At 36.3% G+C, this 20,270-nt stretch overlaps 1 pseudogene; it reads right to left on the reverse strand.

The window, feature by feature from the left end:
- Positions 1–4,270: 4,270 nt before the first annotated feature.
- LOC122361108 overlaps positions 4,271–20,270 on the reverse strand; it is a 43,844-nt pseudogene continuing 27,844 nt past the window's right edge.

Genomic DNA, 20,270 nt, shown 5'->3' on the forward strand with positions numbered 1-20,270 from the left:
TTTCAGAATGAGTGCAAGGAGCTGACTTGCTTTGCTTGCCATCTATGTAATATTTATGTTTCGTAATATGCATTAAATTTTCTGTTCTCAAGTCATTAAGAGCAGCCTTTTGGACATTTCATTTTGGCTGTGTTTCTTTTTAAGTCTAGCAGAGAAGGAGATTTACTGAAGGAGTATTACTCTTTTAAAACCCTCTTATAGATGCCCAAAACAAGTCTTGATTAAAAGAGAATTTTGGTTTAAATTAATAAATAAAATCAGTTCTGCTCTCAGTTGTGAAGAAAAGTCTTTATGTTGCAGTAAAAGGTATTAAACCTCAATCTGTAAGGTTTATAGAGAGTATTATTCGAATATGTGCAAATATGGCATTACAATCTGAGAGACTTTATGTAGAAATTAAATATTGATTAGATCTGATATTAATGATGATGAAAGTAAAATATTTTTGAGAATGATTTGTAAAAATAGGTATATGCTTTAGTGGTAGGATTATGTATTAAGCCAAACATTGCATACATCTAAATCTGTAGTGGACAGTCTTGATGTTGTAGAACAGTAGTTCCCAAATCTGTCCTGGGGACCCAGGACAGATTTGAGAACCACTGCTGTAGAAGACTGTGATTGACGGATTAGAATGATCTAGAACTGTGTCCAGCACAGCACATTCATATCTGCTCTTTTGAAAATTGAGTAGCCATTGAGAGATAAAACAAATTTTACAAAACATTTAGAAAAAATTAGGAGGGTTTCTTGGAGGAATGCTACATAAATCCTTTTTATTTTAGAAGATCTAAAACCTTTCTATGTTTGGTAGGAGAGTTTAACACCTCATTTAACTCAAGTCTATGTGGTGAACATGAGGCAATATTTAAGCACTAATCACCTATCAACCACTGAGAATATGACAGTTGAGGAAAGTTACATTTCTTAAACAATATAAATCAAACGCAAATCAAACGGCCTCTCCAATTGGTCTTGGAAATGACAATTAGAATGGTTTAATCAGCGAGCCGTTGGAACCGTTGTGCTGTCCAAACCCTCAATGTATTTATCAGCATCCTCCAGAGATTCAAACAAATGTTTCTTACTCTTAGTAATGCTGAATAAATCAGGAAAGCTTTGGCGCCTATCTGGTGGAATTTTGCTCTTATGGCCAAATACACCTTCCTATTTTGTGCCGTCTCAGGATTGTAATCAGCCTACAATTCCAGACTCGTTCCTCCAAGCAGAATGAGTTTTGCTTTATGTGGCCCCTTGAAGGATGGCTTGCCTGTCAGAATAGTGGAGAAGACGAAAAATCATAAAAACAAGATTTGGGTGAGTTGGAGTTTGAGTACACTCGATGAGCTCTGTCAATCTCGATCAGCACGGACACGCTGAAAGCTTGAGGATCCATTTAAGTATCATTTTCACTAAAAATTGACAGGATCGTTCCCTTCCATTCTGGTGAGAAGGTTGTTTTTGCACAACCAGAGGAGCAGCAGTTTCAGGATGGCTGTTCTAGGACCACAGTTCTAGGACCGTAGTTTTTGTGACAGTGCCATCTACTGAAAGGGATCACCAAAAACACTAATTAAAGATGGGTGACATGGATAGCAGATATCAGTCTGTGAGTACCGTACTCAATTAAGTTTTATTTTCTAAAATTTAAATGATGAAATTTACAAAGGTAAAGTTATTGCTGAAAATTATGAATTACAAATTAATTCCCACAAATTAAGAATTTATGTGATAGTTTTATTAAGTCTTAATTTAAATTTTATCTGATTTAATAAATCCTTGTTGAGCTTTAATGACTATAATGAGTAAATCTAGCCAGCACAATAATTCATGTGGATTTGGTTGTAGGACTCATTGTAGGACAGATTATTAAAATGGTGCTAATGCTAATGCTTGCTGTTCAGTAGTGGTATAATAGTATATTTATATTAACATTTTTCATAGGTCATCATCTATGCCCTGGCTGTCCTGTGGAATGCCTGCTTGCAGGAGGCTGAAAAGATCATCCGGATTATCACTAGAGTCAGAGTAGAATATAAATTACTTTTTGCCCACTGCACCAATTTGTTACTGATATTTTTGTTAACACAACAGTGATTCTTCTCTGATAACTATTTCAGTGAAGTGGAAGAATTTAATAGAAAATTTTACAAACAATTGAGGAAAAAAGGTATATATGTTGGTGGGTACTGGTCTTATACAAATTTGGAGTTTGCAATTAGATATCAGTATGATGGATATTCTATATATACCTGATATAGAGATATTAGTTACAATTAAGGATGTTAATCAATATACAGTATAATTCAAGAAACTAAGACTTTGAATAATCCACTTAGTTGTTTTAAGATTGATATAGATTTTTATATTTTTAATTAACATATAACTTACTTTGTTTCAAATTTAGAATTGTGACTCAAACTGGTATTGTAATTAACATCTGACGCATTTTTAATCAAAAATCACACTCTTGATTCTGGCTGGTAGATTAACCAGTCGGACATTGTTGCAACACAACTGATCTTTTCAAAATCAATGCATTATCATTGCATCTGTTCGATCTGAGGCAGTGATATTCGGTGTGATATTTAACAAACTTTTATTCGCAGGGTCCAATTCAGTGTTGAAAAACAGCACCATTATTATTAATATAGTCATTAAAGGGAATAAGAGCCATCTTTATTGCATCTGTCTTGCATGCTGGAAACCGTTTTGTGTATAGCCTTCTTTTGTGCTTTGACTGCTTGGCTAACAATGGACCACATCGTCCTTTAACATTTTGAGCCACTTTTTGCCAGCAGCTTGTTTTTGAGGAGACATCCCCTTTGATCTCTGGTCAAAGATAGCGAGCTAAGGCTAGCATATGATCCTAAATAGCTAACTGTACTTCATGTACAGTGTAGGTCAGAAAAAACATAAAAAGGTCTATATTTCAGTGCCTGTCCTAGTTAAATGTCAACTATTGAATCTTACCCTAAGGTACATGAACAATGTTGATCCTGGATTTTATTGTTTGTGACAGTGGTGATCATAACATGATGCTTCTACCACTTGCATTGATCTGTAAACACTCACTTCCAAATTTATCTTTTTACCGGCCATATTTATTTTAAAATCTTGTATATAACTCCATGGCATATTTAATTCACTTGAATGACCAAAAGTAATCAAAATTCTCTTTGGAAAAGGTTTGCATACTCACAGGTGTCACTGTAAGACAGTTAGACTTTTTTGTTTGTCCGAGTTAACAGTAACGGGGGGTTCTGGCTTAACAATAGGTCAGTTGTATAAAAGTCTAGTTAGTTTTAAACTCACTATAAGCACACTGCTCAGTAAAACTAATCTATCAGAATATGTAATCCTTCAGACACCAGATAAAAGCTATGCAACAAAGCAGGACAGAAGTTCTGATATGACATCACATCTGACAAGGGTGACTGAAACTGTCTTGAGAGACCTGTCTCAATGACAGACATGACTTTACATGCTTCTCGGCAGCTTCTTTGCTGTCTGTGCCTTTGGTACATCTGTATGCATCTAGCATGACATCTTTTCTGAACTATTCTAAAGTTTGCTTAACTTGGATTAAAGCACTTTGCAGTAGATCTGTTATTTCTAAATAGACACACACAGCCAAAACTTGAGTTCTGTGTCCACACTGGAGGAAACATGCTGACATCTTTGCATTATCGTTTTTTGTTTTGTTTTGTTTTGGGGTTTTTTTAAACAGCACATTCAGATGTTTGACAAAGCATATCAAAACAAAGAGGTAATTTATCAAGCAGGATGAATGCAATGTACTTCTTTTCCTCAGACATTGAAAGACTATAAAGAAGTAGGAGCAGGATGCTGACACATAATTAAACTCCACTGAACAAAATGCACTGATATAGTGTCTAAACATAAGTCAAGACTGCATCTGCATTTTTGCTGATGACCATTTTAATAAGCATAAAATAATGGTTTTCCTGCTGATTCACAATCAAAATAAGACTTGTTAAATGACACCACAAAAAAAGAGTCAGAAGACAAACTGCAGTCAATACATTCAAACCATTAGATTCAGGAGAGATTACAGTATGTTTTGAGGGGCATAGAGTTGTAGAGTTTAGAGTGGAGCTTGTCTACCCAAAATTCACACCTCCATGTACGGTTAGTAGACCCGTTCTGGCAGGGTCAAGTATGGTTCTTGGACCTGATTTACCGCCTAAACTGCTCAGTCAGGGAGTTCATTGAGGAAGTTCTGGGTTGAAGTGAAGTCTTTACCACCTCAGCTGGGAGACCAGAAGCTATGAGCGACCAGAACAGGGCTGCTAACAGTAAGCAAACACGTCTCGCGCACACTCATCAGAACTCCCGAAGCAGAGTGATTGGGAGAAAAGTGTCCAGATGAAGCCGTGGCCAGGTCTGTACTATAGCATCCAGTCCCAGGGGGGCTGCAGGAGCTAGAGAGAAGCAGAAGGGACATTGCGCATTCAGATGACTCGCAAAGAGGTCCACCTATGCCTGATTTCTCTATATCTGCTTCAGACGAATCCACCCACGGGCCTCAGCCCCTGCCTCAACAAGGCGCTCTGCTTCCACATTCAGACAGCCAGAAATATGAATTATGAAATATGAATAGGAATTTTTCTGACTCCACAGGAGGATCTGGCGTGCCAGTTTAAACACTGGCCATGAATGCAGACCGCTGTGTTGTCAGTGCGCACCAACATGATGATTTCTCAGGTCTGAGAGAAAGTGCTTCAATGCTCAAACACGCCAGCATCTCTATGCAATTGATGTGCCATGTAAGATGGCGACCAATCCACAGACTGCGAACTGAGCGGCCTCTCATGACAGCCCACCAACCAGTGAGGGACGCATCCGTTGCTAGTATCATGCGGCAACAAGGAGCCCCTGAACACTGGGCCTTGATTCAGAAATCAAGGTTTCCTCCACATATCTAAGGCTCGCACACATCGTTGGGAGACCTTGATTTTGTGAAGAGGATTTCCCCTGGGAAAACCCCTTGGTCTCGAGCCACCACTGTAGGGCTCTCATGTACAGCAGGCCAGAGGGTATCACGCTGACGACGATAGCTGCTATCAGACCCAGCAGGTTCTGAAACTGCTTGACAGTGAGTGAATGGCCTCTCTCACTCTCTTGACTGAACTGAGAATTGACTCAAATCGAGCAGGAGACATTCGTGCCTGCATAGTCGTAATCCCACACCATGCCTAGATAAGTGGTCCTCTGACCCAGAAAATGCACAGTCTTTTTGGTGTTCAGTCTCAACCCCAAACATCTGATATGATCTAGAATGACATTCAATGTCAGATCACTTCACTCTCCGACTGAGCTAATTATCTAATTAGCTCAGTCAGAGAGTGAAGTGATCTGACATCGTGACAAACCAGTCCTTGGACCTGATTTGTGACACAACTTGTTTCAGTGTGAGCATCTTGAACTTCAGCTGTCTTCAGTTGCCTGAGATCTAAAATGGGCCTCCATCCTTCTTGGGAACTATAAAGTACCGGCTGTAGAACCCGGACTCCCTTTCATGAGGAGGAACCACCTTGATGGCCTCCTTCCTCAAGAGAGTTACTACTTCTTGTTTCATCACCAGAGCCTGCTCGGGGCCAACCAGAGTGGGTGTAATGCTGCTGAAACACAGCAGAGGAAACTCAAATTGATAACCTCTCTCTACAGACTGCAGGATTGAGACAAATTTGGTAGTAGATTCCATGCTGCTAAATGGTTTACTATGGGGACTGGTTTTCAGATTCAGAGCGTGGACACGCAGGAGGCATTCCCATAGCATTTTGGACACAGTTCAAGTTCCCAAAAAGGAACTACTTTTTACAACTAAATGAAAGCTGTGCACCTTTGTGGCCATAAGGGGTCTCAAATTGATAAATGTAGTTCTTAAATTCCACTATGTGTGTGACTGTGTGTGACACAGGACCTGAATGTCAAGGATGGGTGGCTGATTGTGACCATTAATGTTAACATTGTACCAAGTCACCACAAATAAAACAATGCATGGGAAACAGCTTTGGTGTGTTAGTTGCAGTAGCATAAGCTATTGTAAAAATAAGCTAACATTAACAAAGATAAGTAACATTTGAATCACTAACATAGCAGATTCATCGAAAATTACATTGTTAATCAGCTTTTTGGCCACAAATAATTAATTAATTAATCAGCATCAACTACATTAAAGAGAATCTCTCTTTATTTAAAGTGAATAAAATACCCTACTTACTGGAGTTAGACAACTACTAATGAACTGAGCCGCAGCCACATACCAGACTTGTATATGTGTAGCACAGGTGAGATGAACTGGGAAAGCCGGCAGTGGGCCAAACCACTGTGGGGACAAGAAGGGGAAATCAACTGTTTCCAAATGCATTTTTGCATTTCTATTCCTTTTTCTACTTACACAGTTATTTTGGTATATAAACATATATTTCTCACAATAGACACCATTTTTAAATGATTTCAGGGGAAGGACAACCCTTGGATTGGGAGGAGTCACCTGGTTTGAGGAATTGATTTTTTTCATTAAGCATCAAGTTTGCACTCTTAAAATTTAAAATGCATACATTTACAAAATAAGTCTATAGTGGAAATAATAAATACACGGTCCATGTAATACAAATATTAATATTCTAAAGTGTTACCGGATTAAAAAAGGTAAGAAAGTACTGTTCAGTTCCTGGTGAGCAATGAATTGGGCCCTTATTTCAAGAGACCAATCTACTTCGAGTATTAAAACGAGCCAATGCACATTGGCATGCACTGATTGCATCCAGCTGCAGATGATCACAGAGGGAGTATAAACAGGAAGCTGGTGCAGTACATATTCAGTGTTTTCCTTTATAGCTGAGTAAGATGAAGATCTTGCCAGATCAGCATCTATTGGGTGTAACTGTATAGGATACGGATCCAGAAATGGTGGCTATGCTTGCCTGGGCCACCGAAAGGATTGGGCTCAAGTGGAAACCTCCACCGTGTCCTGGTCGGTTGAGATTCAATTGTGTATAAATACTACTACCACTTGGTAGGGCAAACCATTTCTCCCCTCTTGATCCTATAGGCACTCGTCGGCTCTGTTCGGCAATGCTTTTGTGGCTTGTGGAGAAGCTGCTTCCACCATACATGCTATGGCATTATTGCAGGTCACTCAGTCTAAGGTACTGGTAAGCTCTGCACCACAACAGACCTTACACTACAACCCACAAAGGTTACCACATGGTCACTGGAACATGCGACATCTACCATGATGAGCACCATCTGTGGTTGTGTCTGGCCAACATGTGTGAGACAGACAAGACACGACTCTTAATGGTGCTATGTCCCAGACTGTCGTGGCTCAGAATGACAGACTGAAAGGAAATGTCTGTTACGTATGTAACCCTCATTCACTAAAGGAGCTGTACCACCGCTGAGCACCCGGGTCACCAGCTTGGCTTCTTAGCGAAGACCTAAATATGTGCTGTACGAGCTGCCTGTTTATACTCACTCCTAGGAAAAAAAGAAGCCTAAGCCTACAATGACAATAAGCAACAGTAAAAGTTAATCAAATTAATTGTGAAAGCTGTTTCTAATTGCTCAAAATACTAAGTCAGTATATTTAAAATGTATCTGTAACGTTGTAAGAATTAACAACCATTTCTGCAATCGTAGCAAAGATAGAGTTGAGAACGGCCATTTATATCAGCTAAAATGACATTCACTTAAGCTATATTAAATGTTTAACTGTATTAAGAATATGAATTAGGAAAATGTTTTTGTGGTTCCTATGACCTATAAGTCTATTAATAAAACAAATTTGTATAGGCAAATTTTAAACATGTAACTTTTCTTAAAATTAAGATGGCTGACCTAAATATATAAAGGTTAACCCTCTTGTTTGTGGTTCGATGTTTCATTCATGTTTTTTTTTTTTTTTATGTCAGTGAAGACAAACCCACTTAAGTTAAAGAAAGAAATTAAGCATTAAGTAGTAATATAATAAAATGCATATATTAAAAGTTGAAATTCAGTTAAAATCAAGTGTTTTCACAATGTTTTGTTGAATTGTTTAATAAATGAAACATTGCCATGGTACTTAAATATGGATTGTAAATGGCCAAAAATTGCGTTTTGTTCACATACCTTTGTTTCATTCTTTGAAAGCTGTAAAACAGATTGAGAATTGATAGGCTGCAGTTCTATGAATGTTTTGCCCTCCAGGTCTTTGAGTCGGCCAGCCTATTTTGCCAATTTGTACTGTAAACTTTCTGGCCTCTAAAATTAAAAATCTTCAGAAAAATTCACATTTCTGACAAGCAATATAATCTAGAATTAAGCCTGAGCCTGGTTTCTCCTAAGGTTTCTTTTGCCTTGCTAAATTGGGGATTTTTTACAATATTAGTATTTGTACACAATATTTACTTGTCTGCAAGTAGAGTGAACCCATGATAAATTAAACATTAAATAAAGCAAAACAATGGGTCATAAAGTAGTCCTCAAATTCCATGGTAACACAAAATTATTTTATGCTAGATAAGAAATTATTTTGTGGAGATAAACTGCTGAATAAACTGAATGTGACAGTCCAAATAATAGTCGGAAATTACATACTGCATGTATGCAATTGGACATTATCTTGAATTGATTGATTAGTAGATGTTATTACAATGTGTGTTATAATTAATATCATGAGTGTGCTGTTAAACAAGTATGGTCCCAACACTGAGTGACCATGTAACTCAGGGAAACAGTCTAGACTACTAGCTAATATCTCCAACAATTTGTTGTCATATGGTTATGGAGTACATTAAGGTGTAGTACAGGAAATACAACCAAGTACGTCTCTGTCCAGCGGGGGTTCACAGAAACAAGTTGGTTAAGGAATTCTTTAGCAAGAACCACTAATGAAAATAATGAGCAGGTAATGTCAGAATTGCAATGGCTACACAAGAGACTAGAGGGAAGGACTCTTTTAAAGGAGGCTGATTTTCACAATGTGGATGTACTAGCTTTCCATTCTGAAGCTACATGGAATGTGAAACTTTATGTTGTGCTCTTTGGTTTGTACATAACACTAGACAAGACAAATGACAAGCTCCATCAATCAAACCAGACTCTGGTGCCTAGCTGTGAAACATATCTGGGATTTAGAGGAAGTTAAGCATCTAACTGATGTGGTTTTCAAACTGCAGAGCTGACAGGCCGTTTATGACCTTTGCATGGCATTCCATCTTTCTCCAGTGAGACCTGTTTTCCTGTATCAAGGCAACACATTGGAACACTCTGCAAGTAGGGAAAAACACATTTGCCCTAAAAACCATCTCTTAGAGCCAAACAGAGTCAACTTTATTTGAGTTAGGGGATTGTTAACATAGTCTGCTTTTTTAAGTTGCCAGAAGCTTGATTTGCCTGTATAAATAGTAGGTCCCTAATCACACGTGGAGGGGACAGGCAGCTATTTACCCTCTTCATCAGTGCCACATCGCACAGCTGACACTTTGACGGATGGTGCAACAAGAACAATGAATTGGATTGTTTCACATGAGAGTACACCAGTAAACCAGTCGCATCACTTTTAACAAACTGACAATGTAGATTGATTGGACCACAACATCTCTGGCACCCACTTTCTGGAGACTCGGAACATCACTGAATGGCTCTGCTTTCATGGAGCAACTTTCTGTACATGTGGTAAGCAAAACTCTTGAGAATCGATCACTTTTGAGCAGACCCACTCAGAATGTGTGCACCAAAACACAAACAAACTGCAGATTCTACTAGCCAGGATTTTTATCTCTTGTGTTAAGTACATATTGGTAACATGGTTTTGCATAATTCATAATTGGCTTTCTTCCTAAATTGGTAGCCAGTGAGATGCTGATTTTTTGTTAAATTAAATAAGCAGAATTGAAATGGAGTAAATTTAAAGAAAGAAAGAAAAAACTGTTATGTACAATTTACCACATGCTGTTCACCCTTGCCACTTAATATAAATATATATATATATATATATATATATATATATATATATATATATATATATATATATATATATAAAACTTAATAAAAATGTCCTTTATTAGAAGTAGACATTTAAACATTGAATATTGAACAATGACATTTTGAGTGAAGAAACATGATTAAATAAAAATAAACTCAGTGTACTTTCATTTTATGTACGATAGCCACAGTTACCACTAAATAATTTAACCCAAAGTCCTCAACATAGATCACAACAACAATAAATAGACTTGCCAATCAATAAATAACCAATTGATAATTTCTTTGAATATAAATTTTACCATTCTTTTAAATAATTTTTTTAAAACTATGGGACTACATCTTTCTTTATGCTTACCTGTTTATTCATGAAAATGTAGATGATAGGATTGATGACCGTGCTTGATTTCGCTAAGATGGATGGCACTATGCTAGCCTCCACAGTCACCAGTCCTGGGGTTCCAAAAGTGGCTAGCAAAGCCATGATCCCATAAGGCAGCCAGCAGAGTAGATAGAAGATCACCATGGTGATCACCATGAGTAGAACCCGTGCTCTCTTTGCATGGCTCATGGGGGTGTTCACACCACTGACCTTCATAATCAAGGAATAGAATGAGATGGGCTATCAGTAACACTGTTAGGCAATATTTGTAAAAACAGATCTAAAATTATCATTAGCATAAAATTATAGCACATTACACTGGCCAATAATATTACAGTGTAAATCAAAACAGCATACATTTTTCATTTATCACAATCTTGTACAGCATGAAATGTGACTGAAAAGCATCTGTTAAGTTAAGAAGACATGGTCAAGTGGATAGAAGTTGGATGTTAAGTCTATTAGCATTTCTCTGTAAAGTCTAGAACACTGCTGACTAAGAAATCTTCCTTTTTACTTAGTTGCCCCAGGGGGATCAATAAAGTATTAATCAAGAGCAATTCAGTATCCTCTCATGAACTGCTCAACAACTCTAGATTGAATGCTAAAGGCTCAGGGACTTTCAGGGCTGTTTATGTACCAAGGGTAACACAAGTAATTTCACTTTTCATCTAGGCGATTTAATTCTGTAAAACCTGACATCTGTCTATGTAATCTATCTAACGATCTGTCTATCTGTCTGCCTAATATGTAAATAATAGACTTTTAATTAAACATTTTAACTTTTAGACAGCTGTTATCCCTATAGTATGATATAGAGTATGGAGCTCATGGAAAAAACATGACCATATCACATTTTAGAATGTTATCAGATCTAATAATATATATATCGGTAGTTGACATATCAGTGGCGTTACAGCAAAATCAGCAAAATGGTGTTTGCTATTTCACACCATAGGACCAATTTTTATTCGTCAACACATATACAAGTCAAATTAAATGCTTTGACAATAAACAAACTCTTATTAAACAATGGATTTTTTTGAAAGCACAAAACACAGAACTGATCAGAACTCCTCCTGCCATACACAGCTATCCCTGAACACAAGACAAATATACAAGCTTGTTCGAATGCTTTCGATTTCTTGAAATAATAATATCTGACTTCTAATTAAAACCTCTTTATGTAGGGTTCTCACATTAATCACCCTTGTTGTGACTGAGCACAAAAGAGAGGAAGGAAGGAAAGTAGACGGACAGACAGGCTAATGGATTGAAAGAAGGCTAATTAAACATCTGAAGCACTGTGAGAAAACAATAAAGTAATTGTGTTCACCATAGGTCACATATTGATCATTGTATCATAATTACCAACCACCATGTGTTAATGAGTAGAGATTAAAAGAAATTTTAGATGTGCATCTCACCCCCTCCATTGTTAGTTTACACAAGGAATAGTCACTTATAGTTAACTATTGTAATATCCTCTCCTATCACTGTCCCAGATACAGATCCAGATGTACAATGTGAGTGGGGAGATTTAGTGAATGGGTGTGGCTTCAGAGTTTCGCTGGCAGTGTGTAATAAAATCAAGCTACACTATCTCATCATTGCTGTAATAAAGTAAATGAAAGCCAAACACAGACCAACCCCCTTCTAGACTTCACTTTCCCAGCACTACACCATCTGAACAGAGTAGTAATATTTCAGTAGATTCCACTCTGCTCACTCGGTCCGTTTAGGGTCACTGGCTAAACCCAGATTGTTCTTTGTAATATGCTGCTTTGAAAATTAATCAAATACTGCTTTAATGAAGCTGAAAGCTGCATAGCCTAAATGCACAGTAAACACAGATAACAGTAAAGCAGATGAAACTGAAAAGTAGTTGTGACTGTAGCCATTGTTCCCTGAGAAGGGAACAAAACGCTCCACTGATGATGATGCTATGTGAACATTTCCATCTGATTTTGTCTGAAACACTTGAATCACAATGTCACTTGTGAAACATCGCCCTATAATGAGTGACAGCGTACTGTGAAAGCTATATAAGATACCCAGAACAAAACATTAGTGCTTCTATTAATCACGGGCATGCTGAAATGCTTGCTTAGCTGACCTTGTGAAAGCTCTCAGTGACACAGTTGACTGTGAAGGTGTTATGAATGGTTTTTAGTGAATTGTATGGTTTTAATAAAAGAATGGTTTATCCAACAATATAATTTTTTTTTCTTTTTTTTTGTCCAGGCAATAAAAGTCAATATTTTGGATCTCACTGACCTCTTCAAAAATAAGTTCAGATCTGTTCCCAACAAGACAACTGAAAAATTTCATGTGATACACATTTTAATTCAAATGAACTACAGTTAATGTACCTGTTCAGTCTGAAATAAAACATTCTTATTGCTTGAATGTATTTATTTACTTTTACCTTAGAGCTGTTTCAATCTCTCCAATCATGCTGTGAGGAAAACAGTCTAATCAATAAGAATAACACCTTTGGTCATGTGCCCATTGCTGCTGTTGCAGAAAATTATAGGAACTCACATATTATGCTCTAAGCAACAGTCAATAGTAGAGGATGAATTTGGACTCTTTCTCTGTAATTTTGCTTTTGGTTTTGTTTGACAGACATCTTAACAAATAAAAATCAGATATAGGCTGTTTAACTTCATTATGCTAAGCAGGAGTCAGAAATAGAAAGTTGTGCAATGTTGTTTCTGTGTGTGTATTAATTGTAACACCTATTTTGACCAATATCAGTTCTAGAATAATAAAGTAAATAATAAAAATACAGTTAGCACTTAGCTATGTTACATTTCTACTTTATGTGTGTCCCACCTACTGTCAGAGAGTGAAAAATCATTTTCATTCAGCCCATCTCTCTCTCTTTTCCACACTGCTCTGGATAGATAAATCCAAACATTCATGACAGAGTGAACATGCCTTTTTGCATATCCAACCAACTGTATCTATGTTCGCTGCCTGTATTACTGTGGGCATTTTGAGCCAGCAGTCTCTATAAAAATAAAGTAAAAATTCTGTTTTGTTTCAGACTTTACAGAAAAAAAAAAAAAAAAAAACTTGTTTTGTGCATTATCTACTAGTAATGTCATTTTTATATGGAATCCATACAGTGTTTTGTTATGGACATTGGAAGTTCACTGGCTTTGGAGTTTAGGGAAGATTAATGCCTTATCAGCAGACCCAGGTGGTATTTTGCAGATGGCTTTTGGCTGATTTTTTGGGGGGAAATAGAATGGATAGTAAACATGGTGATACGTTTTAATATGAGTACCATGCCCTTACTGGTAAAACATAATTAAATTATGTAAAATATAAAATATGCTAAGTTCAGTGCATATGGGAAAAACTGATTGACAGGCACTGCAATATTAAAAAATCTGCAGAGTTTTCTCATGAATTCTGTAGGTGCTTTGAGAGTAAAAAAAAACATACACAGACAAAAACAAATGAAACCCTGTGGCTTACAGTAGTATTTTTACCTCTGATCCACCGCAAAGTCTTCCTGTCCTGAGAGTGACAAGACTTCTTCTTTTTGCTTCACGGCAGATAGACTTAAAAGTTCTTTGTGCTACCTATCTTTCAAACTGATCATTGAAAATCTCCTAATTAACCTACCAACCCACATTCAAGAGTCTTCATAGAACTGCGTGTTCATTTCCATCCACCCTCACGCGTGACATGTCAACATGCTGTGCAATTTTAGACGCTTTCGCAGAAGCCATCTGCTGCACAAACTCTTTCAATCAGAAGTCAGTATCCCTATGCCCTACTCTTCTCATTATTGTTTAAATATTGTCTCACTGTGTCTTATTTGTTATTTAACATTTTATAACTGAATGTGCTTACACTCGCTTACACTTAAATCATATTTCTATTACTGACAAAAAAGATTTTGTATCACATTAAAATAAAGAGAAATATAATCAGCCTATTCTACTTACCTCTGTATGTGAAGTCAAAATTAAGCCCAACTTCCCAGAGGTGTAAAAAAAAGTTGTATAAATACTGTTATATTTTTTATGCAGAACAATTGTTTTGTGTCTTAAGATATCAATGTATCACTGTGAGCCGTAGGGTTTAATTACATTTTTTTACAATGCATGTTTTTGACTCTCAAAGTGTAATGCTAGGTAGTTAGCTAAAACACTGCTGATTGAATTATGATTGAGCACTGGCTATTCTCAGTCAAGTGAATATAACACAAATCGCATTTACAAGAATTGATATTGGTTAGTGGTTTCATCAGTTAGTATGCTATTGGGGATCTGTAAAATAACTCATGGTCAAGAGCACAATCTTGTCAAACACATTTTATCCTCTTGAGCCGTAAGTGGTTCGAAGATGAAGAGAGGCAATATAGGGTGTTGAGAGAATATTTAGCATGCACTGGGAGTGCTGAACTTGCCGACAGTAGTTGATTTAGATGCAGAATGCAACAGCTACATGTTTGACAGTATTTGAAATAGGGTTACTCCTGTTTTTGAAGTTGTACAGAGAAATGACATAATGCAAATCTTTCCAGCGGCACCATACATTATATGCTCCTCAAGGTTTTTATTTATTTATTTATTATTTTGATTATTTTTGCTCTATTCTAATAATAAATCATTTGGTAGATACTTAAAGTGATAAAGTGAAGTACAAGTGTAAGTGTAATGCAAGTGCAATGTTACATTACACTATGCTATTATTATTATTGTTCTTGATTATTTATTTTAGCAGATATTAAGCAGACTGTCTACTAATACTCTAATAAGTGATAGATGCAACGTTACTTATAGCTAGTAAAATGTCTAAAGTGGACTAGCAAAATGACGTGTTACCACTTGCTCAATCAGGTCTGGGTTCGGTTTGATAGCTTCAGGTTCAAGTCGGACTCAGGTTTGTAATTGTATGCAGTACGCTACAATTTCATTGATGCCCACAAAGATTATTGCACACAAAGACACAGCACAAACACAGTAACACTAACGCATGCAGAAACTTTTATTAATAAAATAGCTTTGATCTTGACTGGTTGCATTATAACTGTGTAAGTGGGTAAAATCACTGTAATTCATCTTCATAGATAGAGAGAGGGAAAAGATGCATGTGATTTACATACCCAACAATCATCCCCTCTGCCACCCTAATTAACTCAAATAAAAGTTACAAATAATCAATTTAAATAAATGAGAACTTCATCTCTGTGTCTGATTAAAACCAAGCAGAATGCTAGAACAAGCCATAAGCCACAAGCCACTATTCCTTCAAGTTGTGCATTAAATTATTTTAAGTCACATGCTGGATTATTATTTACAGATAACATGTGTCTGCCATTTGTTGTATAAGCTATATTTAAAACTTGCCTTGTGCCATGATAATCTGTTTCTTTGTATTTGTTTACTGACTGTTGCATGAAATTGTGAAATACAACGTATTTGAACAGTTTGGCTATTCACTGTGAAAATTGATTTCAGGTTCAGGCTCTACAGTGCCACTCAGGTCAGGTCGGGTCGGGTTAGGGAATCTTGGGTAAGGGCCAGGTTCAGACTTCAGTTTAAAACTGTGCAGACCTCTAATATTGATGTCTTTTGCAGCTTTCACAGTCACACCAGGCTTTCACCTGCCAACACATCTCACTGCAATTCGTATGTATTTTATAAAGTAACTCATTTGTACAAAATTCATACAACTTGTACGATTTTGTGTTGATTTGACTAATGGGTAGTTTTAGGGGCAGGGTTAGGTGTAGGCAATTCATACAAATTGTGCAAATCATAAAATGCGTATGATTAATCAAAAATATATGAGTGAGGTTGTACTTATGAATTATGAATTAGCAATCTTTTCAAATATATACAAATAGCTATAGATCGGGCTGCCCTTACTCACCCAGCCATCAGAGTCACAAACTATTTTGCCCAGCATTCTTCATGTATCTCACCCTTTCTTACTCAGCTATTAAGCACACATATCACTCAGTCAGCGATTACCTCATCTCCTAGTCATCCAAGTCATCATCTTGTCTTGACTACCTCCTTGTGCATTTGCGCCTACCAAAACCAGTTGTTCTCACTTTCCTGCCAATCCTCATTATCTCTATAGCCTAATTGTAAAAGTTGCTCCCATTCTTAAACTCAGCCAGGTTTTATCAAAAGCATCCAGATAGACTGTCTTCTGACCGGTAAGCAATTCAGTGTAGTTTGCAGTCAATACGAAGACAGATGGTATCTGAGAAAGCAAGAGAGAGTCTTCAGCAAAGGACAGGCACACAGTTGTCCTCAGGGTTCTCATTAGCCTAGAGCTATAACACAGATACTGCTATGCAGACAGCAACCCTGAGCTGAGTGGATGATTATACTCTAACGTCCATGTAATAAGTCAAAATTAGGGTTATGGAGTGCAGAAGTAGATCAGAGGAAAAGAAATTAACTGAAACAGGGGGCAAATGGACTTATGCAATCTGTGCTAGCGTCCTGGGCTAGTATCATCAGAGAGATAAAACTCCAAGTGGTAATTATATTAGACCATGTATAGACTTACCTGCTGAATACTCTCAGAAACAGAACATGAACCCTGAGACATCAAGCCTGTACACATGCAATTATATTTCATTAGTATGGCAGCAGGCATCTGTACAGCCTTCTGTCATTAGCTGTAGAATATTTGCGAAAACAACCTTCCAAACAAATATTTGATCTTTCAACCTCAGTCAGACACTACTGCTTATTGCTTGAGTTTAGTTTCAGATTCTTGCCATTAATATTGTGGTTGTTTTTGACTTGTAAAAACAAACTAAGCAAAAAAAACACACTGCTGTTTGCTCAAGGAAAGACAAATAGGTTGATCCCATCATATGGGATTTGCCTTTTTGAACTGCAAAGCCAATATAGTCAAACAAAAGAATGTTTTCCATTGATCTAAGTGTTTTAAACAGCAACATTATGAGACCATTTTGCCTCACACCCTCCAGAGTCCCCACTTCAAGCGCTCTGCCCTTTATAAAGAGTAGACAATATAGGGATGTTCAGCGTTTCATTTATGTATTCGGTAGACACTTTTACCCAAAGTGACTTGCATTGCATTCTGGGTAAACATTTTATCGGTTCTTGCTTTCCCAGGAAATCGAACCTATGACCTTCACTTTGATCTATTGCTTGATCTGCAGGAAGACTTCATCCAAAGCCTCACCACACTACACAAAAAAGCTCAGACTAAATCAATCCACAAGATCCTCTATCAAACAAACAGAGAAATGAGGATGCTACCAAACAGAGACAAATGGGCAAGAATACAAAGAAACAACCATATCAATCCAGCTTATTTTAGTAAATCTGGTAGCAATAAGTGATTTTGTACTCTCAATTTTTTTTTACTTAATATTAGAAAAAAGGTAGGGAAAAGGTCTGGAACAACATGAAGCTGACATGAATGAACAGATGAATGGCCAGGCTAATGTAGAGGTAGCACACAGTTAATAGTGATTAAACATCTCTAATTTACATATACTTTTATTTCCTTCTAATCATAGTTTTTGATTCACTTCATAGATAGATGGTTTGGTTCATGTTTTAAAACTCTGTAAAGATTTTATTTTATAAATTTTTTTCTCTTTAAATTATAGAAACAAACAAACAAACAAACAAACAAACAGAGTGCTGTAAGGGGCAGGACTTTTTCAAATCAGAGTGCTTTTAACTCTTCTTATACAGAGAATACAGAGAATTTTGAATATTTCCTATATAAACATTTACTTTATGCTCTCTGACAGAGCATAAAGTACAGACAGAAACAGAGTAAAGAGAAATTTGTCTCAGCCTTAACTATGAGTGCATACATGGACTTGCTGTCAGTCTTTTCTCTTTTGGTCTGAATGTGATGGATTACATGACCTGGATCATGTGTGTTAGCTGTCATGGGGACTTTTCAGCCTTTTTGTACTTTTCATGTCACAAGAAAATACAGCTTCAGATTTCTCTACAGCAAGAAGCCTTCATCTTTGTAGGCATGCTCTCTATTTAATCACCCTAAACCCTATCATGTCTGTCATGCCTCTTAGCATCTCAGTTTGTGGAGGTGTCGCCCTATAAGCCAGCTGAGCAGAGGGAAGTATTACCCTTCAAAAAGTAAAAATACATATAAATAAAATGAAGCTTTTGAGTCATTGTGAAAAACAGAAAAGCCATTCTGTTGAAAAACACTGCAATCTGTGACGCCTAAAGAGCCTGTAAGTGGTAGGGAAACAGTTATAGCATCTTTCGTTCATCTATGTTGCAAAGGCACTGTGGTATATAACCAAAGCCAAGAGCATCGAACAAGCACTTATTTCAATTCTGTAATTTTGATGTCCATTTACCAAGAAATCCAAAAAGCAGAGTGATTTGTATCTATTGATGCTTCAATGCACCCTTATTTTTTCAAGGAAAATTGCACAACTGAAAGAGGTAAATGCTTAGGCTGCTGCATTAGATTTGCAGACCTCCGAATTTAAAGAAATCAGAGAATAGATTTTGAGTCTTTGGATGCAGCTATTTTATATGTGACAAACTGCAAGTCTTGTGACCAATCTAATCATTTTAAAGCCATTTTCATAATATATTTGGCATATACAAGCTTTTTTATTACTCTATATATGCATCCTCCCAGTGAAAACAGATGAAATTAATATCAGATTTACTTGCATACTTGGTTCTTCTCTCTTGTTAATTAGTAAATTCTCAGCAATAATCTGCAAAAAGCCTTATGTCAAAAATATTTAACAAAGACTGCATCTACCACATTAAATCTCATTCCAAAGACTGTATAATACAAATGCACTTATGCTGACATTAAACTAGCTATAATCATATTCAAAATGCTAATTATTATTCACTGGCGCTGTGTGACTCCATCATAACTTGTTAGGACACTAAAATTTTAGTAGCAAACTCATTAAAATGATGAATGCTGTTATGCTAATAAGACATGGGTGATTAATAAAGCTAAACAAATATGAATTTAGTTCAAAAGTAAGTTCAAAACATACTGTGCATAATACGTTACTTTAATTCTGTATTATTTCTTATTTAAAGAACTTTACATGAGTTCTCATATGTGTCCATTAATAGCTAATGAGACATAGAATCCAGTTTCAATTGTTCCTCTGGCCAACAAAGGAAAGTAATTAATCCAAAACTTGCCTTGCATGGACTTTATAAGCAATGTGTGCAGTGTTGAAATGAAACAAAAAATATGGCCAGCAGTGCTAAAAAGGACAAGACAGGTCTCCAGATGACAGCAGTGTCGACTATGTCAGCAAGTTCTAGAAATGATTTTGTCTTACTAGATAAGGTGTGATTTAAGCTTAAAATTGAAGGTGAAAAACAATATAGTGATATTTTAATTGTATTTCTCAAATAAGTGGAATTGCTGGTAATACTGCACATTTTTTCAGCGCTGATAGCGCTGATTTTATGTTAAGATACAGATAGTATTAACTGCTATTAACACCAATTTAATCTGAAAAGAACTGACCCTCAATTATAGAGCAAACAAGTTCAGTAATTGGGACACCTTCAAACTCAATCTTATTATTATTATTATTATTATTATTATTATTATTATTATTATTATTATTATTATTATTATTGCGTTCAAACATCTTTTTGAGTTTGTTAAGGAAAACTAAAACTATAGTGACTTTAACTGCACAAAAGATTCATTTGTAATGAAGCTTAGTATACTAAATTAAAATAAATTAATAATTGAAAATTATCTGCTATTTAAAAAATAGGTAATCCTCAGACTTTATCATAAAATTGTTAAGAAATGTCTTGCTCATCATTTTGTCAGACTAATAAAATTCAGTCAATATATTCCTCATAACCAAACAAAACGAGTGTAA

The sequence above is a fragment of the Puntigrus tetrazona genome, chromosome 2 (assembly GCF_018831695.1).
Source record: "Puntigrus tetrazona isolate hp1 chromosome 2, ASM1883169v1, whole genome shotgun sequence".
NCBI lineage: Eukaryota > Metazoa > Chordata > Actinopteri > Cypriniformes > Cyprinidae > Puntigrus > Puntigrus tetrazona.